General features: G+C 43.7%; 1 long non-coding RNA gene across 1 annotated transcript in view; it reads right to left on the reverse strand.

The window, feature by feature from the left end:
• Positions 1-19,317: 19,317 nt before the first annotated feature.
• LOC144753382 (uncharacterized) overlaps positions 19,318-25,640 on the reverse strand; it is a 105,419-nt gene continuing 99,096 nt past the window's right edge. The window contains exon 3 of the long non-coding RNA XR_013594324.1: positions 19,318-19,417. This is a non-coding gene — a long non-coding RNA (uncharacterized LOC144753382). The remainder of the gene's footprint in view (positions 19,418-25,640) is intronic.

Genomic DNA, 25,640 nt, shown 5'->3' on the forward strand with positions numbered 1-25,640 from the left:
TACAGGTAGGATGCACACCCTGTTCTCTATTTGTTAGCTGAAACCCCACTCACTTCCTCATTTAGGGTACCTTACTCACCCTTTTTCTTCTTGGTGCGTCGCTGTTAGCTACGCTGGCAGATGTAACATATAGAACTGTGCTAGACATCACTTTTGTAGGCACCAACGTTCCACCTATTCTTCTACACTGTACTCGCTTACTCTCATCCGGTGATCAGGTGGTAATTTGTGCATCCACACTGAAATGTGTATATTAAACTTTTCACTTCTATCGCTCACATCACAACTCCACACCATATACAGTCACCATTACAAGTTGTTTCATGCTGTAAACTTTGTATACTCCATCCGTTATTTTGTATCCTCCCCAGCCCTGATGAGTCGCAGAAACAGTGTGGTTTCTTGCGACGAAACACGTGTCGGCTGGCTCATGTACGAACAATAAAAGAAGATTCTTGAATTTGGTGGACAACTTCTTCGCCTTTGAACTTTGCACCTCATGTCCATTGAGACATCGCCTTAACTTTACTTTCCCCATAAGTGTGCTGCAGAATTTGTTTTTCTTGTACTTGGTGTGTCCCAATAACACATCGTGAGGGGTTACAGGGCTTTTCCTCTCCTCTGCATGCACCTTTTTGCCTACATACAACCAACTGTGCGCCATCTTAGCAGTGCGCCCATTAGTGCCTCACACCTGAAACCCTGCTTTTCTCTTTTTAACTAATTTGGTGAGGTGGGCTGCCGCCGCACATCACTTTTTTGAGGAGAGTCACTCATCCACAATATGAATCGAGATAAAGTTGCTGAAGAACTTTTCGAAAATCTTGCCAAGGGCATGTCCACCTATAGAGCAACCACCAGTGGCACTCCCAGTGTCACCAAGGAGGAGGGTCTTAGAGAAAAATTTATTAGATTAGAAAGACTGAAAAAACAAGAAAATTCCAAATGGTGGGATGGCACAACCCTTAAACAATACGCTAGACTCAGACGCGTACCAAGGGGTTTAAGGGCACAGATCTTCCCCACCTATGACGATCTTGACAGCGATCTTCTAGGGAAATGGGAAGAGGCTCTCACCAACAACTCTCACACCCTCATGGACATTCTCATCGAGAGTTCTGACCGAAAAGTAGCAAAATTACAAGCCGAAATTGCCACTCTAGAACAAGAAATTAAAGATCTTAATCGTCCTGAATCTACAGTTAAAAACTATAACAAGTTAGATGAAATCCTATTGAAACACCAGAATGAGATCAAAAGCCGCAAAGCGAGACAGTTAAAAAGAGACGAGGCCGATTACACCGACGGCAGAATATTTACTTATGATAGAAAGTATGACTTCATGATCAAGAACAAAACTCAGAAAAGAAGAGACTTAACCCATGAAACCGATGCCAGCTCAGCTTCTTCGAGCACCACATCTCTCAGCGTAGTCAGCGTCAGTGAGGACGATGCCACCCGCACAGATAGTGAAACTACCCCTTTTTTATGCGAGATACAACGAATCAGAAGAGGCAACCGCATATTAGATCCAAATCCCGGAGGGGTAGGAGGGGGAAACGTAGAAGACTACAGAAAGAAACTCCGATCTGGGAACAACCGGAAACAATAGACAAAGACCAGGGAGAAGTCCAAGTAATCAACTTGTCTACGAGAGTACTATCCCCTACTATGATTTCCCTACTTAGCAAGGGCCTTAACTTTAACCCTTACACTAACACTGATGTTTGTAAATTGAAAATCGATGTGTTTAAATTTGTACGCAACCTAAAGCTTAAAAAACATTTCTCTAATCGTGTTACTGCCAATAAAACAACTACAAACATTCCAACTGAGTTTGAACCAGGTGTACTTACTATAAATGACATTCACACTACCCAACTTCTTCTCTCTTTAACTGACCATGAAGACTCTCCTTATGACACCGAAAAACTACTAGAGGAACTCAACATTGAGTCTGATTTCAGCATTGTTAGTGGGCTCAAGTCTAAATCTAAGTGGATCCCCACTTTACCGGGTGGGAATACAATTGACAACTTCCACAAAAGGGTTTTGGAAGATATTGACAGAATGGACAATTTCAAAGATCGACATACATTTAGATACAAAGACAATTTAACACTAGAGGAGCGGGCAGCCCTTAACACTCTAATCCAAGATCATGACATCGTCATTAGAGAAGCTGACAAGGGCGGAAATATAGTGGTTATGAACAAAAAAGATTACAATGATGAAATTCTTAGCCAGTTACAGGATATCTCATGCTATGAACCTCTGAACCACAACCCGATTGCCTCCCTTACTACCTTGATTAACAAAGCTTTACTAAAATGGAAGGAGGAGGGTCTTCTAAATGAGGACGAATACCTTTATCTAAAAGTTTTTAAACCCTCGTACCCATGGCTTTACACACTGCCCAAAGTTCACAAAAACCTCCCTTTCCCCCCTGGCAGACCTATCATCTCTGGCATAGGGGGCCCTACTGAAAAACTATCAGAATATGTCGACCTATTTTTAGGACCCTTAGTACGTAATCTTCCCTCATATATTCAGGACACAAAACACATTCTGAGCCTTCTTTCTGATCTACAGTGGCAACAAGGTAACATTCTAGTCACCATGGATGTGGTGTCACTATACACAAGCATCAAACCAGAATTAGGGTTGGAGACAATCACCAAGGTCCTACACAATCGACCGGCTACCATGTGGCAACACACAAACATGTTGATTGCAATGATGGAACTCATCCTTAAGAACAATGTCTTTATGTTCAACAACTCATGGTACAAACAGACAAGAGGTGTGGCCATGGGTTCTAAGTTTTCCCCTTCCTTTGCCAATCTCTTCATGGGGGCATTGGAAAAGGACCTGATTTGGGGACCTAAGGGTGTGTCTTTTGTAGACTCAATAGTATTTTGGGGAAGATACATCGATGACTGCTTTTTAATCTGGTCAGGCACACAAGAACATTTGAATGACTTCCATGCTTACTTGAATCACAACACGTGGGATATGAGCTTTACTATTGTGTCTAGTCAAGACAGAGTAGAATTTCTGGACCTTGAGATTTACATTTCTAACGACAGAATTAATAGCAGACTTTTCAGAAAAAGCACGGCCTGTAATTCAACCCTACGTGCAGACAGCGCCCATCCACCACACCAAATCAACACCATTCCTTATGGTGAATTTCTAAGAGCACGCAGAAATTGCAGTGATGACAAAGACTTTATGCTCAATCTAAGGGAAATGACCACCCGCTTCCAAAGAAGAGGGTACACTGATGAGCTACTACAAAAGGCAACCACTCGTGTGAAAAACATCAAAAGAGGGGATACATTAATGACAAAACGGACTGATAAAGTATCTGACACATCCAAGATCCGTTTGATCACAGACTATACCAGTCAAAACAAATCACTGCGCAGAAGTCTAGTCAGACATTGGGGTATTCTAAAAAGTGATAAGAGCATTCAGGAATACATAGGCGAATACCCTCTGATCACATACAGAAGGGGAAGAACGCTACGTAACAGACTTAGTCCCACCATCCCAAGAGACTCAACAACTAATATTTGGCTCACAGTACAAAACACTGGATTTTACAAATGTGGATTTTGTTCCATGTGCCGTTGGGCAAAACACAAGACTAAAGAATTTTACGACACAAAAGGAACCAAATTCAACATCAGAACGAACATTAACTGCACTACACGTTTTGTAGTTTACATTATTGAATGTGCTTGCAAGAAAATGTATGTGGGCAGTACCATCCGTCCTCTTAAAGACAGAATAGCAGAGCACATTAGGGCTATTCAGAAACAAGATCCGAGATATCCCGTGGCCTTGCATGCGGCTGCATGCTCGGACCAGAACCTTGACAAAACGGTATCCTTCTATGGGATAGACACTGTACCTCTAGGAGTAAGGGGTGGTAACCGGGAACTCAGACTTAGACGCTTAGAAGCCACGTGGATTCTCCGCTTACGGAGCGTCGACCACGGATTAAATTTTGATCACGAGATGCAATACTTCTTGGGTGATTAGAAGTAACTTATCTCTTATGAGACTATATCCCCTTGAATCAGGCATTTTCTCACTTAACCTTTTCAGGTATACGACTCCAGCAAATCATCTCACCGTAGGTGAGCTGTGACTAGACGTATCAACCTAATGTCTTAACTAATCCCTACACTCCCTTTGAGACCTACATGAGGGCCCAGTTATTCTTGTATTATTGTTGAGGGGATGCTCCCTCAAACTTTCCGCTCCACACTACACTCAGAAAAGACTTTACACAAAGGAGGAGGAATGTGAATCACGTAGTATGTGAATCTATTACTAATGCATTCTGTAAATATATGTCACGAAAATTCTATCTAGTATAATCACAATGTGTATTGTGTGATTTTGCCCCATGATGGTGCACCCTCCATATATAATGTCATGTGGATGTCATCCAGCACCATCAGATTGAATGATTTTTGATTACCTGCTCTGCTGCGATATGTGAATTTTCTTTAGACTGTTTCAATAATAGTCACGGTTTTGAACTTGTCTCTTTGAACACTTTGCATGCGTTAAAATATGCACCCCTTTTGTTTTCTTTTTCTTTCCTCAAGATAGTTTTCATAATCAATTATTATTTTATCCACACGAATTCCTGATCAGATACTCCTGATCTCTTTCTCGCTACCAGATCGGTTTTGGGTTATATTAGGTACGCGCAAGAATCATTTTTGGTTTAACGGAGCCGGCGCTCTATTTACCAACATCCGGGACCTGGTAGGCAGAAGGCTATAAATTCACTTCCGGGTGCGGGGACACGTGACCGCACCCGGAACAGAAACACAGACTCGGAGAAGTCACGCCAGAAGCATCCCCGCACTACGGGTGAGTTGCGTTTTTGGAGCAATTGCTCCTTTACTGCTACATTCAGGGTTTCTTGTCCACTTTCTAAACCTACCAGAAACGCTTTCTCTACTTCAGAATGCAGAGCATAGCCGCCTCCCCTTATGGGCAAATGGGTCTTGCTTCTTAAAGAGGGACACGGACGCCTCCGTGTAAGCGAACTCGCGTTATCAACGTGAGCCTCGGTGGCGCTTTTCTGTGATAGTGTCTAACAGTGCTTCAGACACTAACATTAGCCTGCGTCCATTAGACTCAATTTTGGGCGTGTTCTATATTATTTTGTTGGCTTTGTTACATCGGTTCCACTACTGGCAACCGACCGTCTTTCAGAGTGACAACTATATCAGAGTTTGAGGAAAAAATTGATTTATCTCTTGTTACTAGTGCCCTAGGGAGTTCCTGATAAAAGGATCTTCATGTGAATTTCTCTATCTTTTTTGTCCCTCTTTCAACGTGGATTCCTCCATTCCGGCTTCTTTGTGGATTGTTCCCCTTTCTGACGAATTTGGATCCCTACAGGGACTTACTGTCCTATAAGGCCCCTTGCCTTAATACTCTGAAGACACGGAGGTCCTGTTCAGCCTTAATACGTACACTTCGAGAAACCAGGTCTTCCTACTAAGGTGAGCTAAATACCCAGTTTTTCTGGGACACTTTTTAGTAAGGTGCTCACTCTGTGATACTCACTTGGGTCTACTACTTATGAGACCTTTTCACCTGTCCACAGGGCCATCACAGCACTGCGCGAGAAACAACGTTCCATTTTACGCAACCCGTGTTTTCAACATCACCCGGTCTCGAGCGGAGCCGGGTCGGAATTATCACCGGCACCGCGGTGAGAATTCTCTCCAGTCTTTTTCCTTGCTTTGTATGTGCCCCTGCCCGGGACACCCGTTCTTGCGTAATTTGATCACAACTCTGATCTACGTCAGAACACCCTGTGACGAAATTTTTATATTTTTTTCTTTTTTTCCCCCCCCCCCCACATATTTTTCCTTCCTGATTACAGACCTGCTGTTCTCACACTTCTCCCCTACAGGTAGGATGCACACCCTGTTCTCTATTTGTTAGCTGAAACCCCACTCACTTCCTCATTTATGGTACCTTACTCACCCTTTTTCTTCTTGGTGCGTCGCTGTTAGCTACGCTGGCAGATGTAACATATAGAACTGTGCTAGACATCACTTTTGTAGGCACCAACGTTCCACCTATTCTTCTACACTGTACTCGCTTACTCTCATCCGGTGATCAGGTGGTAATTTGTGCATCCACACTGAAATGTGTATATTAAACTTTTCACTTCTATCGCTCACATCACAACTCCACACCATATACAGTCACCATTACAAGTTGTTTCATGCTGTAAACTTTGTATACTCCATCCGTTATTTTGTATCCTCCCCAGCCCTGATGAGTCGCAGAAACAGTGTGGTTTCTTGCGACGAAACACGTGTCGGCTGGCTCATGTACGAACAATAAAAGAAGATTCTTGAATTTGGTGGACAACTTCTTCGCCTTTGAACTTTGCACCTCATGTCCATTGAGACATCGCCTTAACTTTACTTTCCCCATAAGTGTGCTGCAGAATTTGTTTTTCTTGTACTTGGTGTGTCCCAATAACACATCGTGAGGGGTTACAGGGCTTTTCCTCTCCTCTGCATGCACCTTTTTGCCTACATACAACCAACTGTGCGCCATCTTAGCAGTGCGCCCATTAGTGCCTCACACCTGAAACCCTGCTTTTCTCTTTTTAACTAATTTGGTGAGGTGGGCTGCCGCCGCACATCACTTTTTTGAGGAGAGTCACTCATCCACAATATGAATCGAGATAAAGTTGCTGAAGAACTTTTCGAAAATCTTGCCAAGGGCATGTCCACCTATAGAGCAACCACCAGTGGCACTCCCAGTGTCACCAAGGAGGAGGGTCTTAGAGAAAAATTTATTAGATTAGAAAGACTGAAAAAACAAGAAAATTCCAAATGGTGGGATGGCACAACCCTTAAACAATACGCTAGACTCAGACGCGTACCAAGGGGTTTAAGGGCACAGATCTTCCCCACCTATGACGATCTTGACAGCGATCTTCTAGGGAAATGGGAAGAGGCTCTCACCAACAACTCTCACACCCTCATGGACATTCTCATCGAGAGTTCTGACCGAAAAGTAGCAAAATTACAAGCCGAAATTGCCACTCTAGAACAAGAAATTAAAGATCTTAATCGTCCTGAATCTACAGTTAAAAACTATAACAAGTTAGATGAAATCCTATTGAAACACCAGAATGAGATCAAAAGCCGCAAAGCGAGACAGTTAAAAAGAGACGAGGCCGATTACACCGACGGCAGAATATTTACTTATGATAGAAAGTATGACTTCATGATCAAGAACAAAACTCAGAAAAGAAGAGACTTAACCCATGAAACCGATGCCAGCTCAGCTTCTTCGAGCACCACATCTCTCAGCGTAGTCAGCGTCAGTGAGGACGATGCCACCCGCACAGATAGTGAAACTACCCCTTTTTTATGCGAGATACAACGAATCAGAAGAGGCAACCGCATATTAGATCCAAATCCCGGAGGGGTAGGAGGGGGAAACGTAGAAGACTACAGAAAGAAACTCCGATCTGGGAACAACCGGAAACAATAGACAAAGACCAGGGAGAAGTCCAAGTAATCAACTTGTCTACGAGAGTACTATCCCCTACTATGATTTCCCTACTTAGCAAGGGCCTTAACTTTAACCCTTACACTAACACTGATGTTTGTAAATTGAAAATCGATGTGTTTAAATTTGTACGCAACCTAAAGCTTAAAAAACATTTCTCTAATCGTGTTACTGCCAATAAAACAACTACAAACATTCCAACTGAGTTTGAACCAGGTGTACTTACTATAAATGACATTCACACTACCCAACTTCTTCTCTCTTTAACTGACCATGAAGACTCTCCTTATGACACCGAAAAACTGCTAGAGGAACTCAACATTGAGTCTGATTTCAGCATTGTTAGTGGGCTCAAGTCTAAATCTAAGTGGATCCCCACTTTACCGGGTGGGAATACAATTGACAACTTCCACAAAAGGGTTTTGGAAGATATTGACAGAATGGACAATTTCAAAGATCGACATACATTTAGATACAAAGACAATTTAACACTAGAGGAGCGGGCAGCCCTTAACACTCTAATCCAAGATCATGACATCGTCATTAGAGAAGCTGACAAGGGCGGAAATATAGTGGTTATGAACAAAAAAGATTACAATGATGAAATTCTTAGCCAGTTACAGGATATCTCATGCTATGAACCTCTGAACCACAACCCGATTGCCTCCCTTACTACCTTGATTAACAAAGCTTTACTAAAATGGAAGGAGGAGGGTCTTCTAAATGAGGACGAATACCTTTATCTAAAAGTTTTTAAACCCTCGTACCCATGGCTTTACACACTGCCCAAAGTTCACAAAAACCTCCCTTTCCCCCCTGGCAGACCTATCATCTCTGGCATAGGGGGCCCTACTGAAAAACTATCAGAATATGTCGACCTATTTTTAGGACCCTTAGTACGTAATCTTCCCTCATATATTCAGGACACAAAACACATTCTGAGCCTTCTTTCTGATCTACAGTGGCAACAAGGTAACATTCTAGTCACCATGGATGTGGTGTCACTATACACAAGCATCAAACCAGAATTAGGGTTGGAGACAATCACCAAGGTCCTACACAATCGACCGGCTACCATGTGGCAACACACAAACATGTTGATTGCAATGATGGAACTCATCCTTAAGAACAATGTCTTTATGTTCAACAACTCATGGTACAAACAGACAAGAGGTGTGGCCATGGGTTCTAAGTTTTCCCCTTCCTTTGCCAATCTCTTCATGGGGGCATTGGAAAAGGACCTGATTTGGGGACCTAAGGGTGTGTCTTTTGTAGACTCAATAGTATTTTGGGGAAGATACATCGATGACTGCTTTTTAATCTGGTCAGGCACACAAGAACATTTGAATGACTTCCATGCTTACTTGAATCACAACACGTGGGATATGAGCTTTACTATTGTGTCTAGTCAAGACAGAGTAGAATTTCTGGACCTTGAGATTTACATTTCTAACGACAGAATTAATAGCAGACTTTTCAGAAAAAGCACGGCCTGTAATTCAACCCTACGTGCAGACAGCGCCCATCCACCACACCAAATCAACACCATTCCTTATGGTGAATTTCTAAGAGCACGCAGAAATTGCAGTGATGACAAAGACTTTATGCTCAATCTAAGGGAAATGACCACCCGCTTCCAAAGAAGAGGGTACACTGATGAGCTACTACAAAAGGCAACCACTCGTGTGAAAAACATCAAAAGAGGGGATACATTAATGACAAAACGGACTGATAAAGTATCTGACACATCCAAGATCCGTTTGATCACAGACTATACCAGTCAAAACAAATCACTGCGCAGAAGTCTAGTCAGACATTGGGGTATTCTAAAAAGTGATAAGAGCATTCAGGAATACATAGGCGAATACCCTCTGATCACATACAGAAGGGGAAGAACGCTACGTAACAGACTTAGTCCCACCATCCCAAGAGACTCAACAACTAATATTTGGCTCACAGTACAAAACACTGGATTTTACAAATGTGGATTTTGTTCCATGTGCCGTTGGGCAAAACACAAGACTAAAGAATTTTACGACACAAAAGGAACCAAATTCAACATCAGAACGAACATTAACTGCACTACACGTTTTGTAGTTTACATTATTGAATGTGCTTGCAAGAAAATGTATGTGGGCAGTACCATCCGTCCTCTTAAAGACAGAATAGCAGAGCACATTAGGGCTATTCAGAAACAAGATCCGAGATATCCCGTGGCCTTGCATGCGGCTGCATGCTCGGACCAGAACCTTGACAAAACGGTATCCTTCTATGGGATAGACACTGTACCTCTAGGAGTAAGGGGTGGTAACCGGGAACTCAGACTTAGACGCTTAGAAGCCACGTGGATTCTCCGCTTACGGAGCGTCGACCACGGATTAAATTTTGATCACGAGATGCAATACTTCTTGGGTGATTAGAAGTAACTTATCTCTTATGAGACTATATCCCCTTGAATCAGGCATTTTCTCACTTAACCTTTTCAGGTATACGACTCCAGCAAATCATCTCACCGTAGGTGAGCTGTGACTAGACGTATCAACCTAATGTCTTAACTAATCCCTACACTCCCTTTGAGACCTACATGAGGGCCCAGTTATTCTTGTATTATTGTTGAGGGGATGCTCCCTCAAACTTTCCGCTCCACACTACACTCAGAAAAGACTTTACACAAAGGAGGAGGAATGTGAATCACGTAGTATGTGAATCTATTACTAATGCATTCTGTAAATATATGTCACGAAAATTCTATCTAGTATAATCACAATGTGTATTGTGTGATTTTGCCCCATGATGGTGCACCCTCCATATATAATGTCATGTGGATGTCATCCAGCACCATCAGATTGAATGATTTTTGATTACCTGCTCTGCTGCGATATGTGAATTTTCTTTAGACTGTTTCAATAATAGTCACGGTTTTGAACTTGTCTCTTTGAACACTTTGCATGCGTTAAAATATGCACCCCTTTTGTTTTCTTTTTCTTTCCTCAAGATAGTTTTCATAATCAATTATTATTTTATCCACACGAATTCCTGATCAGATACTCCTGATCTCTTTCTCGCTACCAGATCGGTTTTGGGTTATATTAGGTACGCGCAAGAATCATTTTTGGTTTAACGGAGCCGGCGCTCTATTTACCAACATCCGGGACCTGGTAGGCAGAAGGCTATAAATTCACTTCCGGGTGCGGGGACACGTGACCGCACCCGGAACAGAAACACAGACTCGGAGAAGTCACGCCAGAAGCATCCCCGCACTACGGGTGAGTTGCGTTTTTGGAGCAATTGCTCCTTTACTGCTACATTCAGGGTTTCTTGTCCACTTTCTAAACCTACCAGAAACGCTTTCTCTACTTCAGAATGCAGAGCATAGCCGCCTCCCCTTATGGGCAAATGGGTCTTGCTTCTTAAAGAGGGACACGGACGCCTCCGTGTAAGCGAACTCGCGTTATCAACGTGAGCCTCGGTGGCGCTTTTCTGTGATAGTGTCTAACAGTGCTTCAGACACTAACATTAGCCTGCGTCCATTAGACTCAATTTTGGGCGTGTTCTATATTATTTTGTTGGCTTTGTTACATCGGTTCCACTACTGGCAACCGACCGTCTTTCAGAGTGACAACTATATCAGAGTTTGAGGAAAAAATTGATTTATCTCTTGTTACTAGTGCCCTAGGGAGTTCCTGATAAAAGGATCTTCATGTGAATTTCTCTATCTTTTTTGTCCCTCTTTCAACGTGGATTCCTCCATTCCGGCTTCTTTGTGGATTGTTCCCCTTTCTGACGAATTTGGATCCCTACAGGGACTTACTGTCCTATAAGGCCCCTTGCCTTAATACTCTGAAGACACGGAGGTCCTGTTCAGCCTTAATACGTACACTTCGAGAAACCAGGTCTTCCTACTAAGGTGAGCTAAATACCCAGTTTTTCTGGGACACTTTTTAGTAAGGTGCTCACTCTGTGATACTCACTTGGGTCTACTACTTATGAGACCTTTTCACCTGTCCACAGGGCCATCACAGCACTGCGCGAGAAACAACGTTCCATTTTACGCAACCCGTGTTTTCAACATCACCCGGTCTCGAGCGGAGCCGGGTCGGAATTATCACCGGCACCGCGGTGAGAATTCTCTCCAGTCTTTTTCCTTGCTTTGTATGTGCCCCTGCCCGGGACACCCGTTCTTGCGTAATTTGATCACAACTCTGATCTACGTCAGAACACCCTGTGACGAAATTTTTATATTTTTTTCTTTTTTTCCCCCCCCCCCCACATATTTTTCCTTCCTGATTACAGACCTGCTGTTCTCACACTTCTCCCCTACAGGTAGGATGCACACCCTGTTCTCTATTTGTTAGCTGAAACCCCACTCACTTCCTCATTTATGGTACCTTACTCACCCTTTTTCTTCTTGGTGCGTCGCTGTTAGCTACGCTGGCAGATGTAACATATAGAACTGTGCTAGACATCACTTTTGTAGGCACCAACGTTCCACCTATTCTTCTACACTGTACTCGCTTACTCTCATCCGGTGATCAGGTGGTAATTTGTGCATCCACACTGAAATGTGTATATTAAACTTTTCACTTCTATCGCTCACATCACAACTCCACACCATATACAGTCACCATTACAAGTTGTTTCATGCTGTAAACTTTGTATACTCCATCCGTTATTTTGTATCCTCCCCAGCCCTGATGAGTCGCAGAAACAGTGTGGTTTCTTGCGACGAAACACGTGTCGGCTGGCTCATGTACGAACAATAAAAGAAGATTCTTGAATTTGGTGGACAACTTCTTCGCCTTTGAACTTTGCACCTCATGTCCATTGAGACATCGCCTTAACTTTACTTTCCCCATAAGTGTGCTGCAGAATTTGTTTTTCTTGTACTTGGTGTGTCCCAATAACACATCGTGAGGGGTTACAGGGCTTTTCCTCTCCTCTGCATGCACCTTTTTGCCTACATACAACCAACTGTGCGCCATCTTAGCAGTGCGCCCATTAGTGCCTCACACCTGAAACCCTGCTTTTCTCTTTTTGTATTTACTGGGCACACCTAATGGTAACATCACCCCAAGAGTGGCATCGTCGGTACCATATGCAGCATATCTAGTGTTCATTCCAAAGGTACTCGAATCTTTAACATTCACCGGGGGCATTGTATTTCTGTACAGCAGGATGGTATACCTACAAGGTATACTTTAATTTTCCCTATCCAATATTTAAACAACTTGCAAATCTCTCATCAATCTCACTAACTCCATTGGTACCATAACTGAGTACAGCCTAACTCACACAGTCCATCCCTAGCTAGTCTTTTTTCTCCTTAGATGCACTTTCCCTCAGCCGAGAGCATAAATTGTCCCTGGCAGCTCCAGGCACAGAATGTTCATCAAATAAGGGCTCTCGGATAGCTCATATTTCTGAAGGAACAGCCACATTCAGCACATAATCATTCTCCTTATCTGTTTGCATCCATGTCAGTTGGGCATAGCTAAAGGGAACAAACCGAGGCATCTGTTTGCAATCGGAGTTCCCGATACCATTCTTGACCCACTGATCATAGGGTTAGGGCAAAGGAACCCTAAGACAGTGGGTCGCATAAACCCGGTTCTTGTGGTCAGCAACTTTCACAGCGGTGCGTGTCACTAACAGGACTTGTTCTGACCGCTTCCAACGCAGCTCCAAACATTTCTTTTGCTGAAAATTCCTGGGAGGAACACAATCGTGAGGCTGAATGCCATGGCCTGGTCCCTCTGGTGTAGAAGGCAGGGACTCCCAAACCTGTTGGTGAATAGAAAGTAAACTTTCTGTTAACTGGCAAAGATAATTAAGTAACATAGGGTACTCTATTTCACAGAACCGGCGAGGGCACGGGACACCCCAGACATTTGCCTGGCATCCAAACATAACCTCGTACGCTGACAATTCTGTTCTAGAATGTGTTGTTGCTCTTATTGACAAAAGAGCCAATAGCAAAGCATCTGGCCACTTCAACCCTGTTGTCTCCTGTATCTTTGTCAAGTTTCAGAGCACAAATGTACTTCTCAACCAAACCCGCTGACTGAGGATGATTGGCAGCATGAAATTTCTTCTTTATATGAAGACCCTCACAAATCAATTGAATCACTTCGCATTAAAATGACTTCCGTTGTCACTCCAGATTTCTCGGGGGAAGCCGAAATGAAGAAATAACTCCTTCATGAGTACCTTTGCAGTTGTAATGACTGTATTGTCTTTAGTAGGGTAAGCCTCAACCCATTTGTTGAATGCACATACAACCACTAGAACATACTTACAATTATTACATCTCTCTAACTCGATGTAGTCCATTTGAAGGACTTCAAAAGGGAAGGTGGGTGGTGCGAAATTACCAGGCGGTGTAGGAGTACCCTTCCCAGGATTATGCACCATGACTACCATGCAGTACTTCACTAAGTGTGCAGCTATCTTACAGATACTGTCATTCTGCCTTACAGGATCTAACAATTTACAAATGCCTTTCACACTAATATGAGCTAGACCGTGGGTCATAGTAACCACAGGAAGAACATATGCATCTGCCAACATCCATCTCTGCTTCCCTGATTTATCAATCCAACATCCTTTATCATTCAACTGTGCTGTCCTTTCCTGCCATACCGCTAATTCTTCTGTTGTGGCTTCACTTTGTATCTCTTTTACATTTTCATGGGCATCTTCAAAAATTACAACCTCAGGAACCCACCTAGCTGGACCGTCTACATTCTCTTCATCTGTGTCTGGACCGTTTCCTTAGCTGTCTGATCCGCAAAAGCATTTCCTGTACCTATATCATCAGTGACCTTCTGGTGGGCACTACACTTCACCTTTGCCAGTTTCTTGGGTAGTGTCAAAGCAGACAAAAGCTTCAATATGAGGTATCATGTTAGCTTTTGATGCCATGTAAGGTAAGGAACCCTCTCTCTGCCCAGAGTTGCAAAAAATTAAGCACGACCCCAAAGGTATACTGGCTGTGATTACAAATATTTACATCCAGTCCCTTGCTTAATTACCAATCTCGAATAAGGGCACCTAACTCAGCAGCTTGAGCTGACTGATAAGAGACCCATGATGTCTCTACCACCTTGCGCAGTGTGGTAATAGCACAAGCTGCAGTGGTGGTACCATCTGGTAATTTAAAACAAGAGATATGGACATATAGTTCCCCTTGTGGGTCACATAAGGGAACATCAGTCAAGTCTACCCATCCTTCGTCTCCTCCTCTGTTCTGAAGATGCAATTATGTTGATCAATTTCATTACTCTTGGAACGGAGGGGTAGTAACGTGGCTGGGTTCAGAGCAGCACATCTTTTAATAGTGATATGTTTAGCAAACAATGTCAATTCATAGCCGGTAAGATGTGCACTGTTAAGGTGCTGTTTCTTTGTCTTATTCAAAAGTGTGTCCACAGCATGGGGTACCATGACAGTGAGGTCAGTATCAAGTATGAGTCTAGCCAATTGTCTGACCGAAGTGGCCACAGCTGCAACTGCTCTTAGACAACTCGGGTTGGCTCTCGCAACAGGATCAAACATAGTAGATAAATAAGCGCACAGCCATTGCTTATCCCCAAATGTTTGTGTTCAGACTGAAAGCACAAAACTAGCCATCTCATGGAGGTATAACACAAATGGCTTACCGTAGTTAGGTGTGCCAAGCACAGGAGCCGGACAAAGCGCAGCTTTCAATTGCTCAAAAGACTGCGTACATTCAGGCATCCAAGCCAAAGGCGCATGCACTTCTTTATTTGTGAATGTAATCAAGGGTTTGATTTGTAAGGGGTAGTTAGGAATCCACTGGTGACAGTAGAAAGTGATACCTATAAAAGCGTGCACATCTTTCTAAGTTTGTGGAATGTGCATTTTAACAATGGTACTAATACGCTCTGGGGTCAACCTCCTACTCTCCTCCGTGAGTAGGTGACCTAAAAGGTGATCTCCTGTCGACAATACTGAAATGTATAAAGAGAAACTGTCCATGATGAGCTAAATGCAGCAACAATTTAACTGTACTATCTCTACAACCTTGTTCAGTATCAGAAGCAGTGAGGAGGTCATCGACATATTGCACCAATATGTTATCTGAGGGAAGCAAAAGGGAATCCAACTGACTCTTTAAAGCATGACCATAAATACTGGGACTCTCTGTATAGCCCTGAGAAGCTTGACAGAATCTAAAACTTCTACCAGCTAGTGTGAACGCAAACAAATATTTTCTATCTGGATGAATTGGAATAATACAGAATGCTTTGTTCAAATCAATAATGGAAAAGAATGTAGCAATAGAAAAAATCATTTTCAAAAGCATGGTGATATCAGGAACCACCGGAAACAGAGGAACCACAATTTTATTAACCTCATGCAAATCAATCACAAAATGGTAAGCATCCTCACGATCATCTGGGGAACCTGAGCGTGTCCGTTTAAGAATTGGAAGAATAGGACTATAACAAATATTAGCAGACGTCTCCTCAACTACTCTTTTGAGTATCAAATCCTGAATAATTCGTAGAAGGGCTCGTTCTCCGGCTTGAGGTATCCCAAAATGCATTGTCTTTGACCTGTATCAAAACTGGTGGTAAATGCAATAGTCCTACATCTGTATCACCTGTCGCCCATAGAGTGGATGGTACATTAGCAAATTCAATGGGAAGAGGGTGTGACAAACACTATTTAGTACTCACATTTGGGCCAATTGTCATAAAACCACCTTCAGGGGAACAATGAATAGTAGCATGCACTTTCTTCAAAAAATCCAAACCCAACAAATTTTCTCCACAATTTGGTTGTCAGTAAAAATGGGGAATCCACAGTAAAAGGACAAACAGTCAATGCTTGGGGTCTTGAAATGGGGCTTACAACCGGTATGCCTGAAAAACCTACCGAAACATTATTGTGGCCAGACAGAGCCGCCCCATGGACCATATACCAAGAAACAGAACTCTTTGTTGCACCTGTTTCCACCAAAAATTCCTTAGTCAAACCTTGCAACTCTGTAGTGACATAAGGACCACGCTGATCTACAGGTATCGGAACTGGTCTCTCACTCTGTCCTCAGCTATCCTAGCTACAAGACATCCCTGTCACTTCATCCGTATCGTAGTTGCTTGTCCCGCCCATTCGCGATGCATTTTTCTTGCTCGTGAATACGTATTGCGTGTTTGGGAGTTTGAGTGCTTGGGGAATAGTATCTCGCGAACATACCCATGCGGTCGCATATGTCCCGCATGCCATATTTCCTGTTCCGGTCATGTATAGCGTGTTTGCGATACGCATTTCATGTTTGGGAACGCGCTTTACGTGTTTGTGATGCTTTTTGCATGCTCGGGGTGAAATAATGGGCAAACTTACCCACGTGGTCGCGATGGGCGTGGCCATCTTGTTTTTCACTCTATGCTATGGTTTTGGGGCCTGCTTTTCTACCCTCCCTCTATCTTTGCCTTCCTTAGGTTTTTACACTGTTTTTTCTGATCTTTTTTATTTATTATCTATCCCTCTCAGTCTATATTTTACTGCGTTTTTTTCACTTTTCTACTGTTTTATATTTCTTCCTTCTTTAAGCTCCTACTTCTTCCCCTGACTTTATTATTCCCTTCTAAGTTTTCTTTTCTGCCTCCCACTCACCCCAGAACTATGATGCCTAAGGGCACTAACAGCTCCAAGGACAAGGCACCTGCACCCAAGAGCCGCCTGCCTTGCGGCAAACTGTGCCCTTCAGGGGTGCAGGCCCAGAAGCTTTTTGGTGAGGCGGAGGTGGCTGCCCTTGTTTTTTTGCGCAGCGCTACCTCCCCTTGACCTTGGCAGCAGGCGGCAGGCCTGGCTCCGGGTACCAGACCCAGGAGGGTCACTGCCGGTGGGCAATGGTGAACCGGGCAGTGTTTCATCAAAGAGGGGTCCGGAGCACCCATAACCAGCTGTCCCACCGGTGGTCAGACATCTTGGACCTGCTGGACCTGCGAGGTGGTAAGGTTGTGGGGCTTGGTGAGCAGCTATTATACAAGTAGTATAAATATTGTGGCTATTTTTTTCCGAATAGTAAGAATACTGCTGCTTACATTGCAGGTAAATTACGTTTCAAAATCTTCTGTGATTGTAGAACACAGGTGCTCGTCAGCGCTGCTCGTACTTGTTTGCAACTTTGCGCTCACCTGGGCTGATTATGTAAGAGTTTACTTAGAGAACTGAAGTTAGGTAATGCTATTGCTAGAGAGACTCTAGTCCTTCAATTGTCCTCCTGTCACTAAGAAGAGATAGTGATGGATGGATTGATAGGTTTAGTTAGTATTAGTTGGTAATTTTTTAGAGGTCTGTGTGACGCAATTTCTCTGTCACTGAGTGCTGCTTAACCCAGTCCTTAGTAGAACCTCTTGTAGTTTGTTTAGTGAATGGAAGGCTTAGCAGTGTCGGTAGCAGAACATCAGACACAACCAACCAACAATTTGGTGTATGCACAAATGTATGCATGTGTCCCCCACCTATGCATTTTTGAGGGCTAAAATTTAAATGCAGACTTTTGGCCCATCTGGAATATGTGGGCTACGTTAGGTGATACATAGGCTTAGTTAGTATTCTGGAATCACAATGGACCACTGGATTAGTGTTCATAAATAATAATAAGTAGACAGTCCGTCAATCCCGCAATTATATTACTAGTTGATCTGATGAGATTGATAGGTCAATTTTATTGCAATTCTTGTTCCCTAAATTGTTTTTTGAGCATTTTTTTAAATAATGTATTTGTTTCACAGTACACCAATCATTAATGTTTGTCTCTTTCTTTATTATATCTTACATGATTAGCAACCAGGGGCAAGAAGACGGGGTCAAAGCCACAGGCAGCGGGACAAGAAAAACAATATTCCTCCCAGTGCCAGGACCGCTTTTCTACCGAGGGCTCTGCTACTGGCCCAAGTAACTCCTCCAGGGGTTAATATTAACAATTATATTTCCCTAACTTTTACTGTACCTTATTTTTTCAAAACTATGATTTCTGTTTACTAATTCTATTTTTTTCCAAATCTTCTTCGATGTATACTGTTTCTAAATTCTTGTTATTCCTGACTCTAACTGCCTTTGCTATGACTCTCTGTACTACTACTATTAGTCTGTCTGTAGCTAAGCTTGCCCAGATGGCCACTCTTTATTTAAAACGTTTTAAATGAAACTCAGATTCACCAATAGCTCTAGCCATGGATTCCAGTCCTTTGGGGTGTCCGCTTCTGGTCTTCTAAATATTTCTTGAGGCTTTTCGACAATTGCCACCAACAAAATTTCCAACCATTATATTTTTCTTTTTTTTATAGGATATACTACTACTGTTGTGGGGATTCTGCACAGCTACATACAGAACTACGCACAAGAAAATAGGGTGTTGGTGATGGGAGGTTGGATCTTCCTCACACCTCAGTCAGAACCCACAATCCCCTGACCGACTATCTATACCCTCTCATTAGGTCCCCAAACCCCCTCCGAAGATACCCAATGTTCACACCACCCAGAACATGATAACACCCTTTTGCTCCCTCACTCGTGTAAGTCCACCACACCAAATAACACAGAGTCTATGTGTAAGTTCAAAAGGTTTATTTTCAACTAACTAACAAGCTCTGTACGTTGTTCTACAATTCAATTCAGTAGGTACACTGTACGAGTCAGCTCCAACATCAAATTGCATAAGACTAAAACAATAAACATTGTTACAAGTCCTTCAAAGACAAACGATCTCTGTGTGACTTCTGGGCGTTACCTCACCTTAGAACGTAGAAGTACTGATTACATCATAGCTCTGCAAAGCTCTGGTTCGTAGAAGGGAATCTTCTGCCTGTTACGAGAAAATGGTGCCCGTTAGATTGTATAATGCAAGCATTTCTCAGTCATGCCAAAAAGTGTAGCATGTTATGGTTAAGCAATACCGACTGATCAGAACTCCATAACAAAGTGGCTTGTATGAGCTCATGTGGACTCAAAGGCATCACTCTTACACAACAAGCTGGGAGGTAAAGTCGCGTGCGCTAAAGACATGAAGCTAAAATGGTTGCATTGCATGGCTCAGGCTAACTTTGCAAAGAGTAGAGTAGACTAGAATGACCCTAGGGACCATAACACTACTGGTGTCTTCTCTACTCAAGTACACGATTTGGACTAGTGATGTATGATATATATGATTGTATGTATTAACTTTTGTTTCCAATCTTGCTAGTGAAAAAGAATAAATAGGTGGAGGTGTATATATGGCATCTAAAATTGAGTAATGTTTTTGCTAGGCATACTACCAACCACCAGTGCTGGGGCCAGCAGCGATGCGGCCATTCCGGAGGGAGCAAGTGATACAGGAACCTGCAGGAGCTAATACAGGGGGTGAGCCAGCAGAAACGGCGGGCGGTGGTAAGTTATATTCCTTACTTATTGACATTACACTAGTGGGAAGGGTGTACTGTACACTCAATGTACTGTTGAGACTTAATAAGTATGAAGTTGTTTCTAGTGAACATTAGACAAAAGTTGAAGAAGACTCCCTTTACTTAGCAATGGCATTAGCAATAGCATTAGCAATGTGAGTTGACTAACCAATGGCCTCTTCTATCTGACTCCAACTCAGCTGTGAAAGTTTTATGGAGATGACTAAAATTCAGATTAGATGACCTTGATGGATGTGTTCAACAAAAAAGGAAAGAAAGGTGGAAGGAGGAAGGAAGGGTGAGATGTAATATAACTGGCAGAGAAGGATACGTTGGAAGCATGCATAGGTGGCTGATAGGAATCAGATGCATGGGTTGTTGAAGGATGGGTGGAAGGTGAAAGAAATGATGCCTGCCTGGGTGGGCAACACCGTATGGGTGGATAGGATAGCAAGAATCGGCACCGGTGTTTGGGTCAAACTCAAAGCCAAGGCTAGCAAGGAAGAACCCATGGGTGAATGTGAGACTAAGCATGGGCGTAAAATCCGTTCCGTTCACGGAATTTGGGGAGTTTTTGCAATTTCGCGGTCTGCGAATCTCGCAAAATTGCAGAAAAATCCGCAAAATCGCGTTCAGATCGGATTTTCAAAAAATGAAGTACATGAAGCACTTACAGGGTTACAGCAGGTGCCCAAGTTGAAGCTAATTTCTTTGTAACCATTTACAAAATGGTTACAAAGAAATTAACTTTAACTTGGGCCCCTGCTGTAACCCTGTAAGTGCTTCCTGAGCGGCGCCTCCAGAGTTGTTGCCTACTTGCATCTATTCTCTGACCCTGCTCTGACCCTTGAAGCAGGGTCAGAGAATAGTTACAAGTATGGCACAATGCTCCAGGCTGTCACAAAAATTACACCACACCAGGAAGCACTTACAGATAAAGAAGCAGGTGCCAGACTTGAAGCTCAAATTCAGTAACACATTAACCAGCCCCCGGTTGAGGCTGGGCAGGTGTGCTTTCTCCCCATAATCTACAGTGGTGAACCAGAGGGTGCTGTGATGAACCAGAAGGTGCAGTTATGAACCAGAGGGTGCTGTGTTGAACCAGAGGGTGGCAGTGGTGAACCAGAGGGTGGCAGTGGTGAACCAGAGGATGCTGTGATGAACCAGTGGGTGGCAGTGATGAACCAGAGGGTAGCAGTGATGAACCAGAGGGTGAAAGTGATGAACCAGAGGGTGGCAGTGGTGATCCAGAGGGTGGCGGTGATGAACCAGAGGGTGTCAGTGGTGAACCAGAGGGTGGCAGTGGTGAACCAGAGGGTGGCAGTGGTGAACCAGAGGGTGCTGTGATGAACCAGAGGGTGGCATTGATGAACCAGAGGGTGACAGTGATGAATCAGAGGGTATCAGTGGTGAACCAAAGGGTGGCAGTGATGAACCAGAGGGTGGCAGTGGTGAACCAGAGGTTGACAGTGATGAACCAGAGGGTGGCAGTGATGAACCAGAGGGTGACAGTGATGAACCAGAGGGTGACAGTGGTGAACCAGAGGGTGGCAGTGGTGAAGCAGTGGGTGGCAGTGATGAACCAGAGGGTGGCAGTGGTGAACCAGAGGGTGGCAGTGATGAACCAGAGGGTGGCAGTGATGAACCAGAGGGTGGCGCTGCTAAACTGCCCGGTAGCCCTGTGGGTGTGAGCCCCTGCGCTGCTCAGCTGCCCTGGGGTTGTGAGCCCACGCGCTACTGAACTGCCCCGGGGCCCAGTGGGTGTGAGCCCTCGTGCTGCTGAACTGCCCTGGAGCCCTCTCCGTGTGAAAATCATTTGTGCTGTCACATCTAGACCATAGCTTATGAGAAATAGGGGTTGGGACTACGTATCCCAGAATGCTTGTGTAGATAGTCCTACCTCTAACTCTTCGTTTTACTATCTAAGCTCCTTTCTCCCTCACTCCGGTGCTTGTCACCTGAGCATTTTGATTCGGGACTTGTTGGAGGAAGAGTTTGTACTGAGACGCGTGTTCATTTTCAGGATTGTTTGGAGTTTTGGCTGCTTCAGGAGAGACACGCATTCGGCGGCAGCTCAACGGCGTTTGTGGTACGCGACTTCCTTTTGGATTAGCGCTGATGCGCGAACACGGCGGCTGCCGTGTTGATTACTTTTTTTGTATTCCGTGACTTTATTCATACTCTGCTTTTGGAGAGACTTGGAAGTCAGCAAGGCAAAGTCCGAGGGGGGCTATTGTCGGAAACCGGCGTGGGAGATTTAGAGTTTGCATAGAAGTGATGTTCCAACTTCTGCTTCATGATCTTCATTGATTTCTCTGCCACAACTTTATTGTTTCCTTTGTCCCTTTTTACCCTTCCCCCAGCTGTGGTATATCTCTGGAGTGGTTCATACATAGCTCAGAGAATACCGTAGAAGGGGTAGTGGTATCTTAGCATCGCTCCTGTTGTATCCGGCTGAGAGGTTAGTGGAACCTTCATTCTTGACAGAGTTACAAGCCCACGGTCAAATACAACCCGAGCGATGGACACGAATACGGTTCTCACCACTGTGCTTGAAACCCTAACCACCTTAAGAATGGAGGTTGATGCATTTAGGGGAGAAGGCCAGGAATTGTGTAACGAGGTGCGTGTGATGCGTAGAGAGATGGCGGGAATGACACGCGCTAGCCCTACTACTAGCAGGGGTGTGCCTATTATTAGAAGTTGGACATTGCCTCCTCCCTCGGCCCTGGGTGGTAATCAAAGTCAGGAGAATGGAGGTGAGGTGTCTACTATCCAGGTACTACAGCCTCCTCAGTTGCCCTTAGCTCCACCAGAGAGATTCCTTGGCGATCCAAATAAATTTGGTATTTTTTTAGGACAATGTAAGCTACATTTCCTGTGTAAACCAGCTGTATTTCCAGATGATCAGACTAAGACAGCGTTCATGATATCCTATTTAGGAGGGAACGCTGCTAGCTGGTCTTTTACGTTGGTTGAAAGAAATGACCCTGTATTGAATGATTTCAACGCATTCTGTGATGAAATGCGTAAATTGTTCGATAGAAAGGCGCATCAATTATCTTTGGATAGAGAGCTTATTACATTACGACACGGATCGCAGGATTTACTAACTTACATTACTAATTTCAACAGGTTAGTAATAGAAACTGATTGGCCTGTTGCAAAGAGAGTGTTGTTGTATTACCAAGGGCTGAGGGGTGAACTGAAAGATGTCTTGGCACAAGTTGTACACATGCCTACCAGTTGTGAGGAGTTAATAGACTTGACAGTACAATTGGACCATCGTTTACAGGAACGGAAAGGAGACAAACAACGCACAGATGGCAGATTCTACTTCCCTAAAATGAAGCCAGTGGTTGAAGATGCCTCTCCTGCAAGTAACGGGAGTGAACCAATGCAGATCAGCGGTGTGCGAAGGCCTTTGAGTATGGAAGAGAGGAATAGACGACAACTGCTAAAGTTATGCATGTACTGTGGTAGGCCGGGACATTTCATCAAAGACTGTAAGGCAAAAACCCAGGGGAAGATTAAAGAAAGTCAAGAATCCCGTAAAGTGCCAGCTGTAGAATATCCATCTGAGACGTCGGGAAATGGTTATTCTCAAACAAGTCAGAGACCCCTTGTTTGAGAATGAAGGAAGGAGAGGTCTTACCTGCTTTAGCAAACACAATGCAACATACAGCGCCCCTCATCAATGTGTGTGATACACTGGAATGGAAAAAGGCGGAACCCGTGCTTGTGCACGCGTTATTGGACTCTGGGGCCACAGGCAATTTTATCGATCGTTCATATGCACAGAAAATTGGTGTACCATGCATCAGGAAGGAGAAGCCCGAGCCCGTGAAGGCAGTTGACGGATCGGATTTGACTTCGGGTCCAGTGACTTTCCACACCCTTCAAATTCTGATGTTAACAGAAAAGACTCATTATGAGTACATGTGTTTTGATCTTATAGATGCTCCGCATTTCCAACTAATCCTAGGGATGCCATGGCTTACGCTTCACGATCCCCTAGTTAAATGGACGGACCGTACCATATCTTTGAATTCGTTGTTTTGCTTGGAAAATTGTACCCGTAACAAGATACACGAGGAAGTACACAACATGAATCCGGCAATATTACTTGCTAGCGCGTGTCGAACACAGCATGTGTGTGTAACCACCACAATTCCTGAGGAGTATGGAACATATCACAACGTGTTTAGTGAACGGGAAGCTAGTCAACTGCCCCCTCACAGGGATTATGATTGTGTAATTGACATTGAACCTGGTGCTAACATCCCTTGTAGCCGAATGTATGCGCTCACGGAGGCAGAAACTACTTATCTCCGGCAATACTTGGATAAAATGCTGCTTGCAGGGTTTATACGACCTTCATCATCTCCTGCCTCCTCCCCTCTGTTTTTTATTCCGAAACGGGAAGGAGGATTGAGAACCTGCATAGACTACAGGGCCATTAATAGGGTGACTAAGAAGAATCGGTACCCTTTGCCTTTAATACCAGTATTGCTGGATCAACTGAAGGGAGCTACAATCTTCACAAAGTTGGATCTCCGAGGAGCCTATCATTTGGTATGGATGAAACATGGAGATGAATGGAAGACTGCCTTCCGTACAAAGTTCGGGCTTTACGAGTACCTCGTTATGCCCTTTGGATTATGTAATGCCCCAGCGGCATTTCAGTATTTTATGGATGACGTGTTGAGAGGACTTCTGGATGTGTCTTGTATTGTATACATTGATGACATTTTAATCTACTCCAATTCTATGAGAGAACATCTGGGCCATGTCATTGCAGTACTAGAGCGTTTACAGCAACATGCGTTGTATGTGAAGTTGGAGAAGTGTTTGTTTCATTCTCAGGAGGTGGAATTCTTGGGGTATGTCATAGGACCAAATGGCTTGTGCATGGATCAGAAGAAAGTACAGGCAATAGTTGAATGGAAGTCTCCTGTGGGTGTGAAGGCACTGCAAGGATTTTTAGGCTTTGCCAATTTCTACAGGCGTTTTATTCAAGGATTTTCTACCATCTTACAACCTTTAACATATCTTCTACGAAAAGGGGCCTCTTTTGTATGGCCTGAAGCAGCAGAACATGCCTTTCAAATGCTGAAATCTTGTTTTATGAGTGCTCCCATTCTGCGCCACCCAGATGTACATCAACCGTTTGTAATGGAAACCGATGTTTCTTATTATGCTGTAGGAGGTATCTAGTCCCAAAGACATCCGGAAACTGGACAATTACATCCTATCGCCTTCTTTTTGAAGAAATTGTCTCCTAGTGAGGTTAATTACAGCATTTCGGACAAAGAATTGCTGGCTATAAAGAAGGGAATGCGAAGAATGGAGACATCATCTCATGGAAGCTCATCATACAGTATAAATCTATACTGATCATAGGAATCTGTTGTTTTTGAAGAGTGCCAGAGCTTTGACCCCGAGACAACTGCGATGGTCCTTGTTTTTCTCAGATTTTGACTTTCTAATCAAATACAGACCAGGTCCTCAAAATGGTACGGTGGACGCCTTGTCACGTAACTTGCCTATTACAAACAATGATACCATCAACATTGCCGAACCACCTATTATCCTTAATAAAGCTACCTTTCAGTCTGATCATGTGGCTATAGTTTCGTCTGCTGA

Source organism: Lissotriton helveticus, chromosome 5_1, assembly GCF_964261635.1.
Source record: "Lissotriton helveticus chromosome 5_1, aLisHel1.1, whole genome shotgun sequence".
Classification (NCBI taxonomy): domain Eukaryota; kingdom Metazoa; phylum Chordata; class Amphibia; order Caudata; family Salamandridae; genus Lissotriton; species Lissotriton helveticus.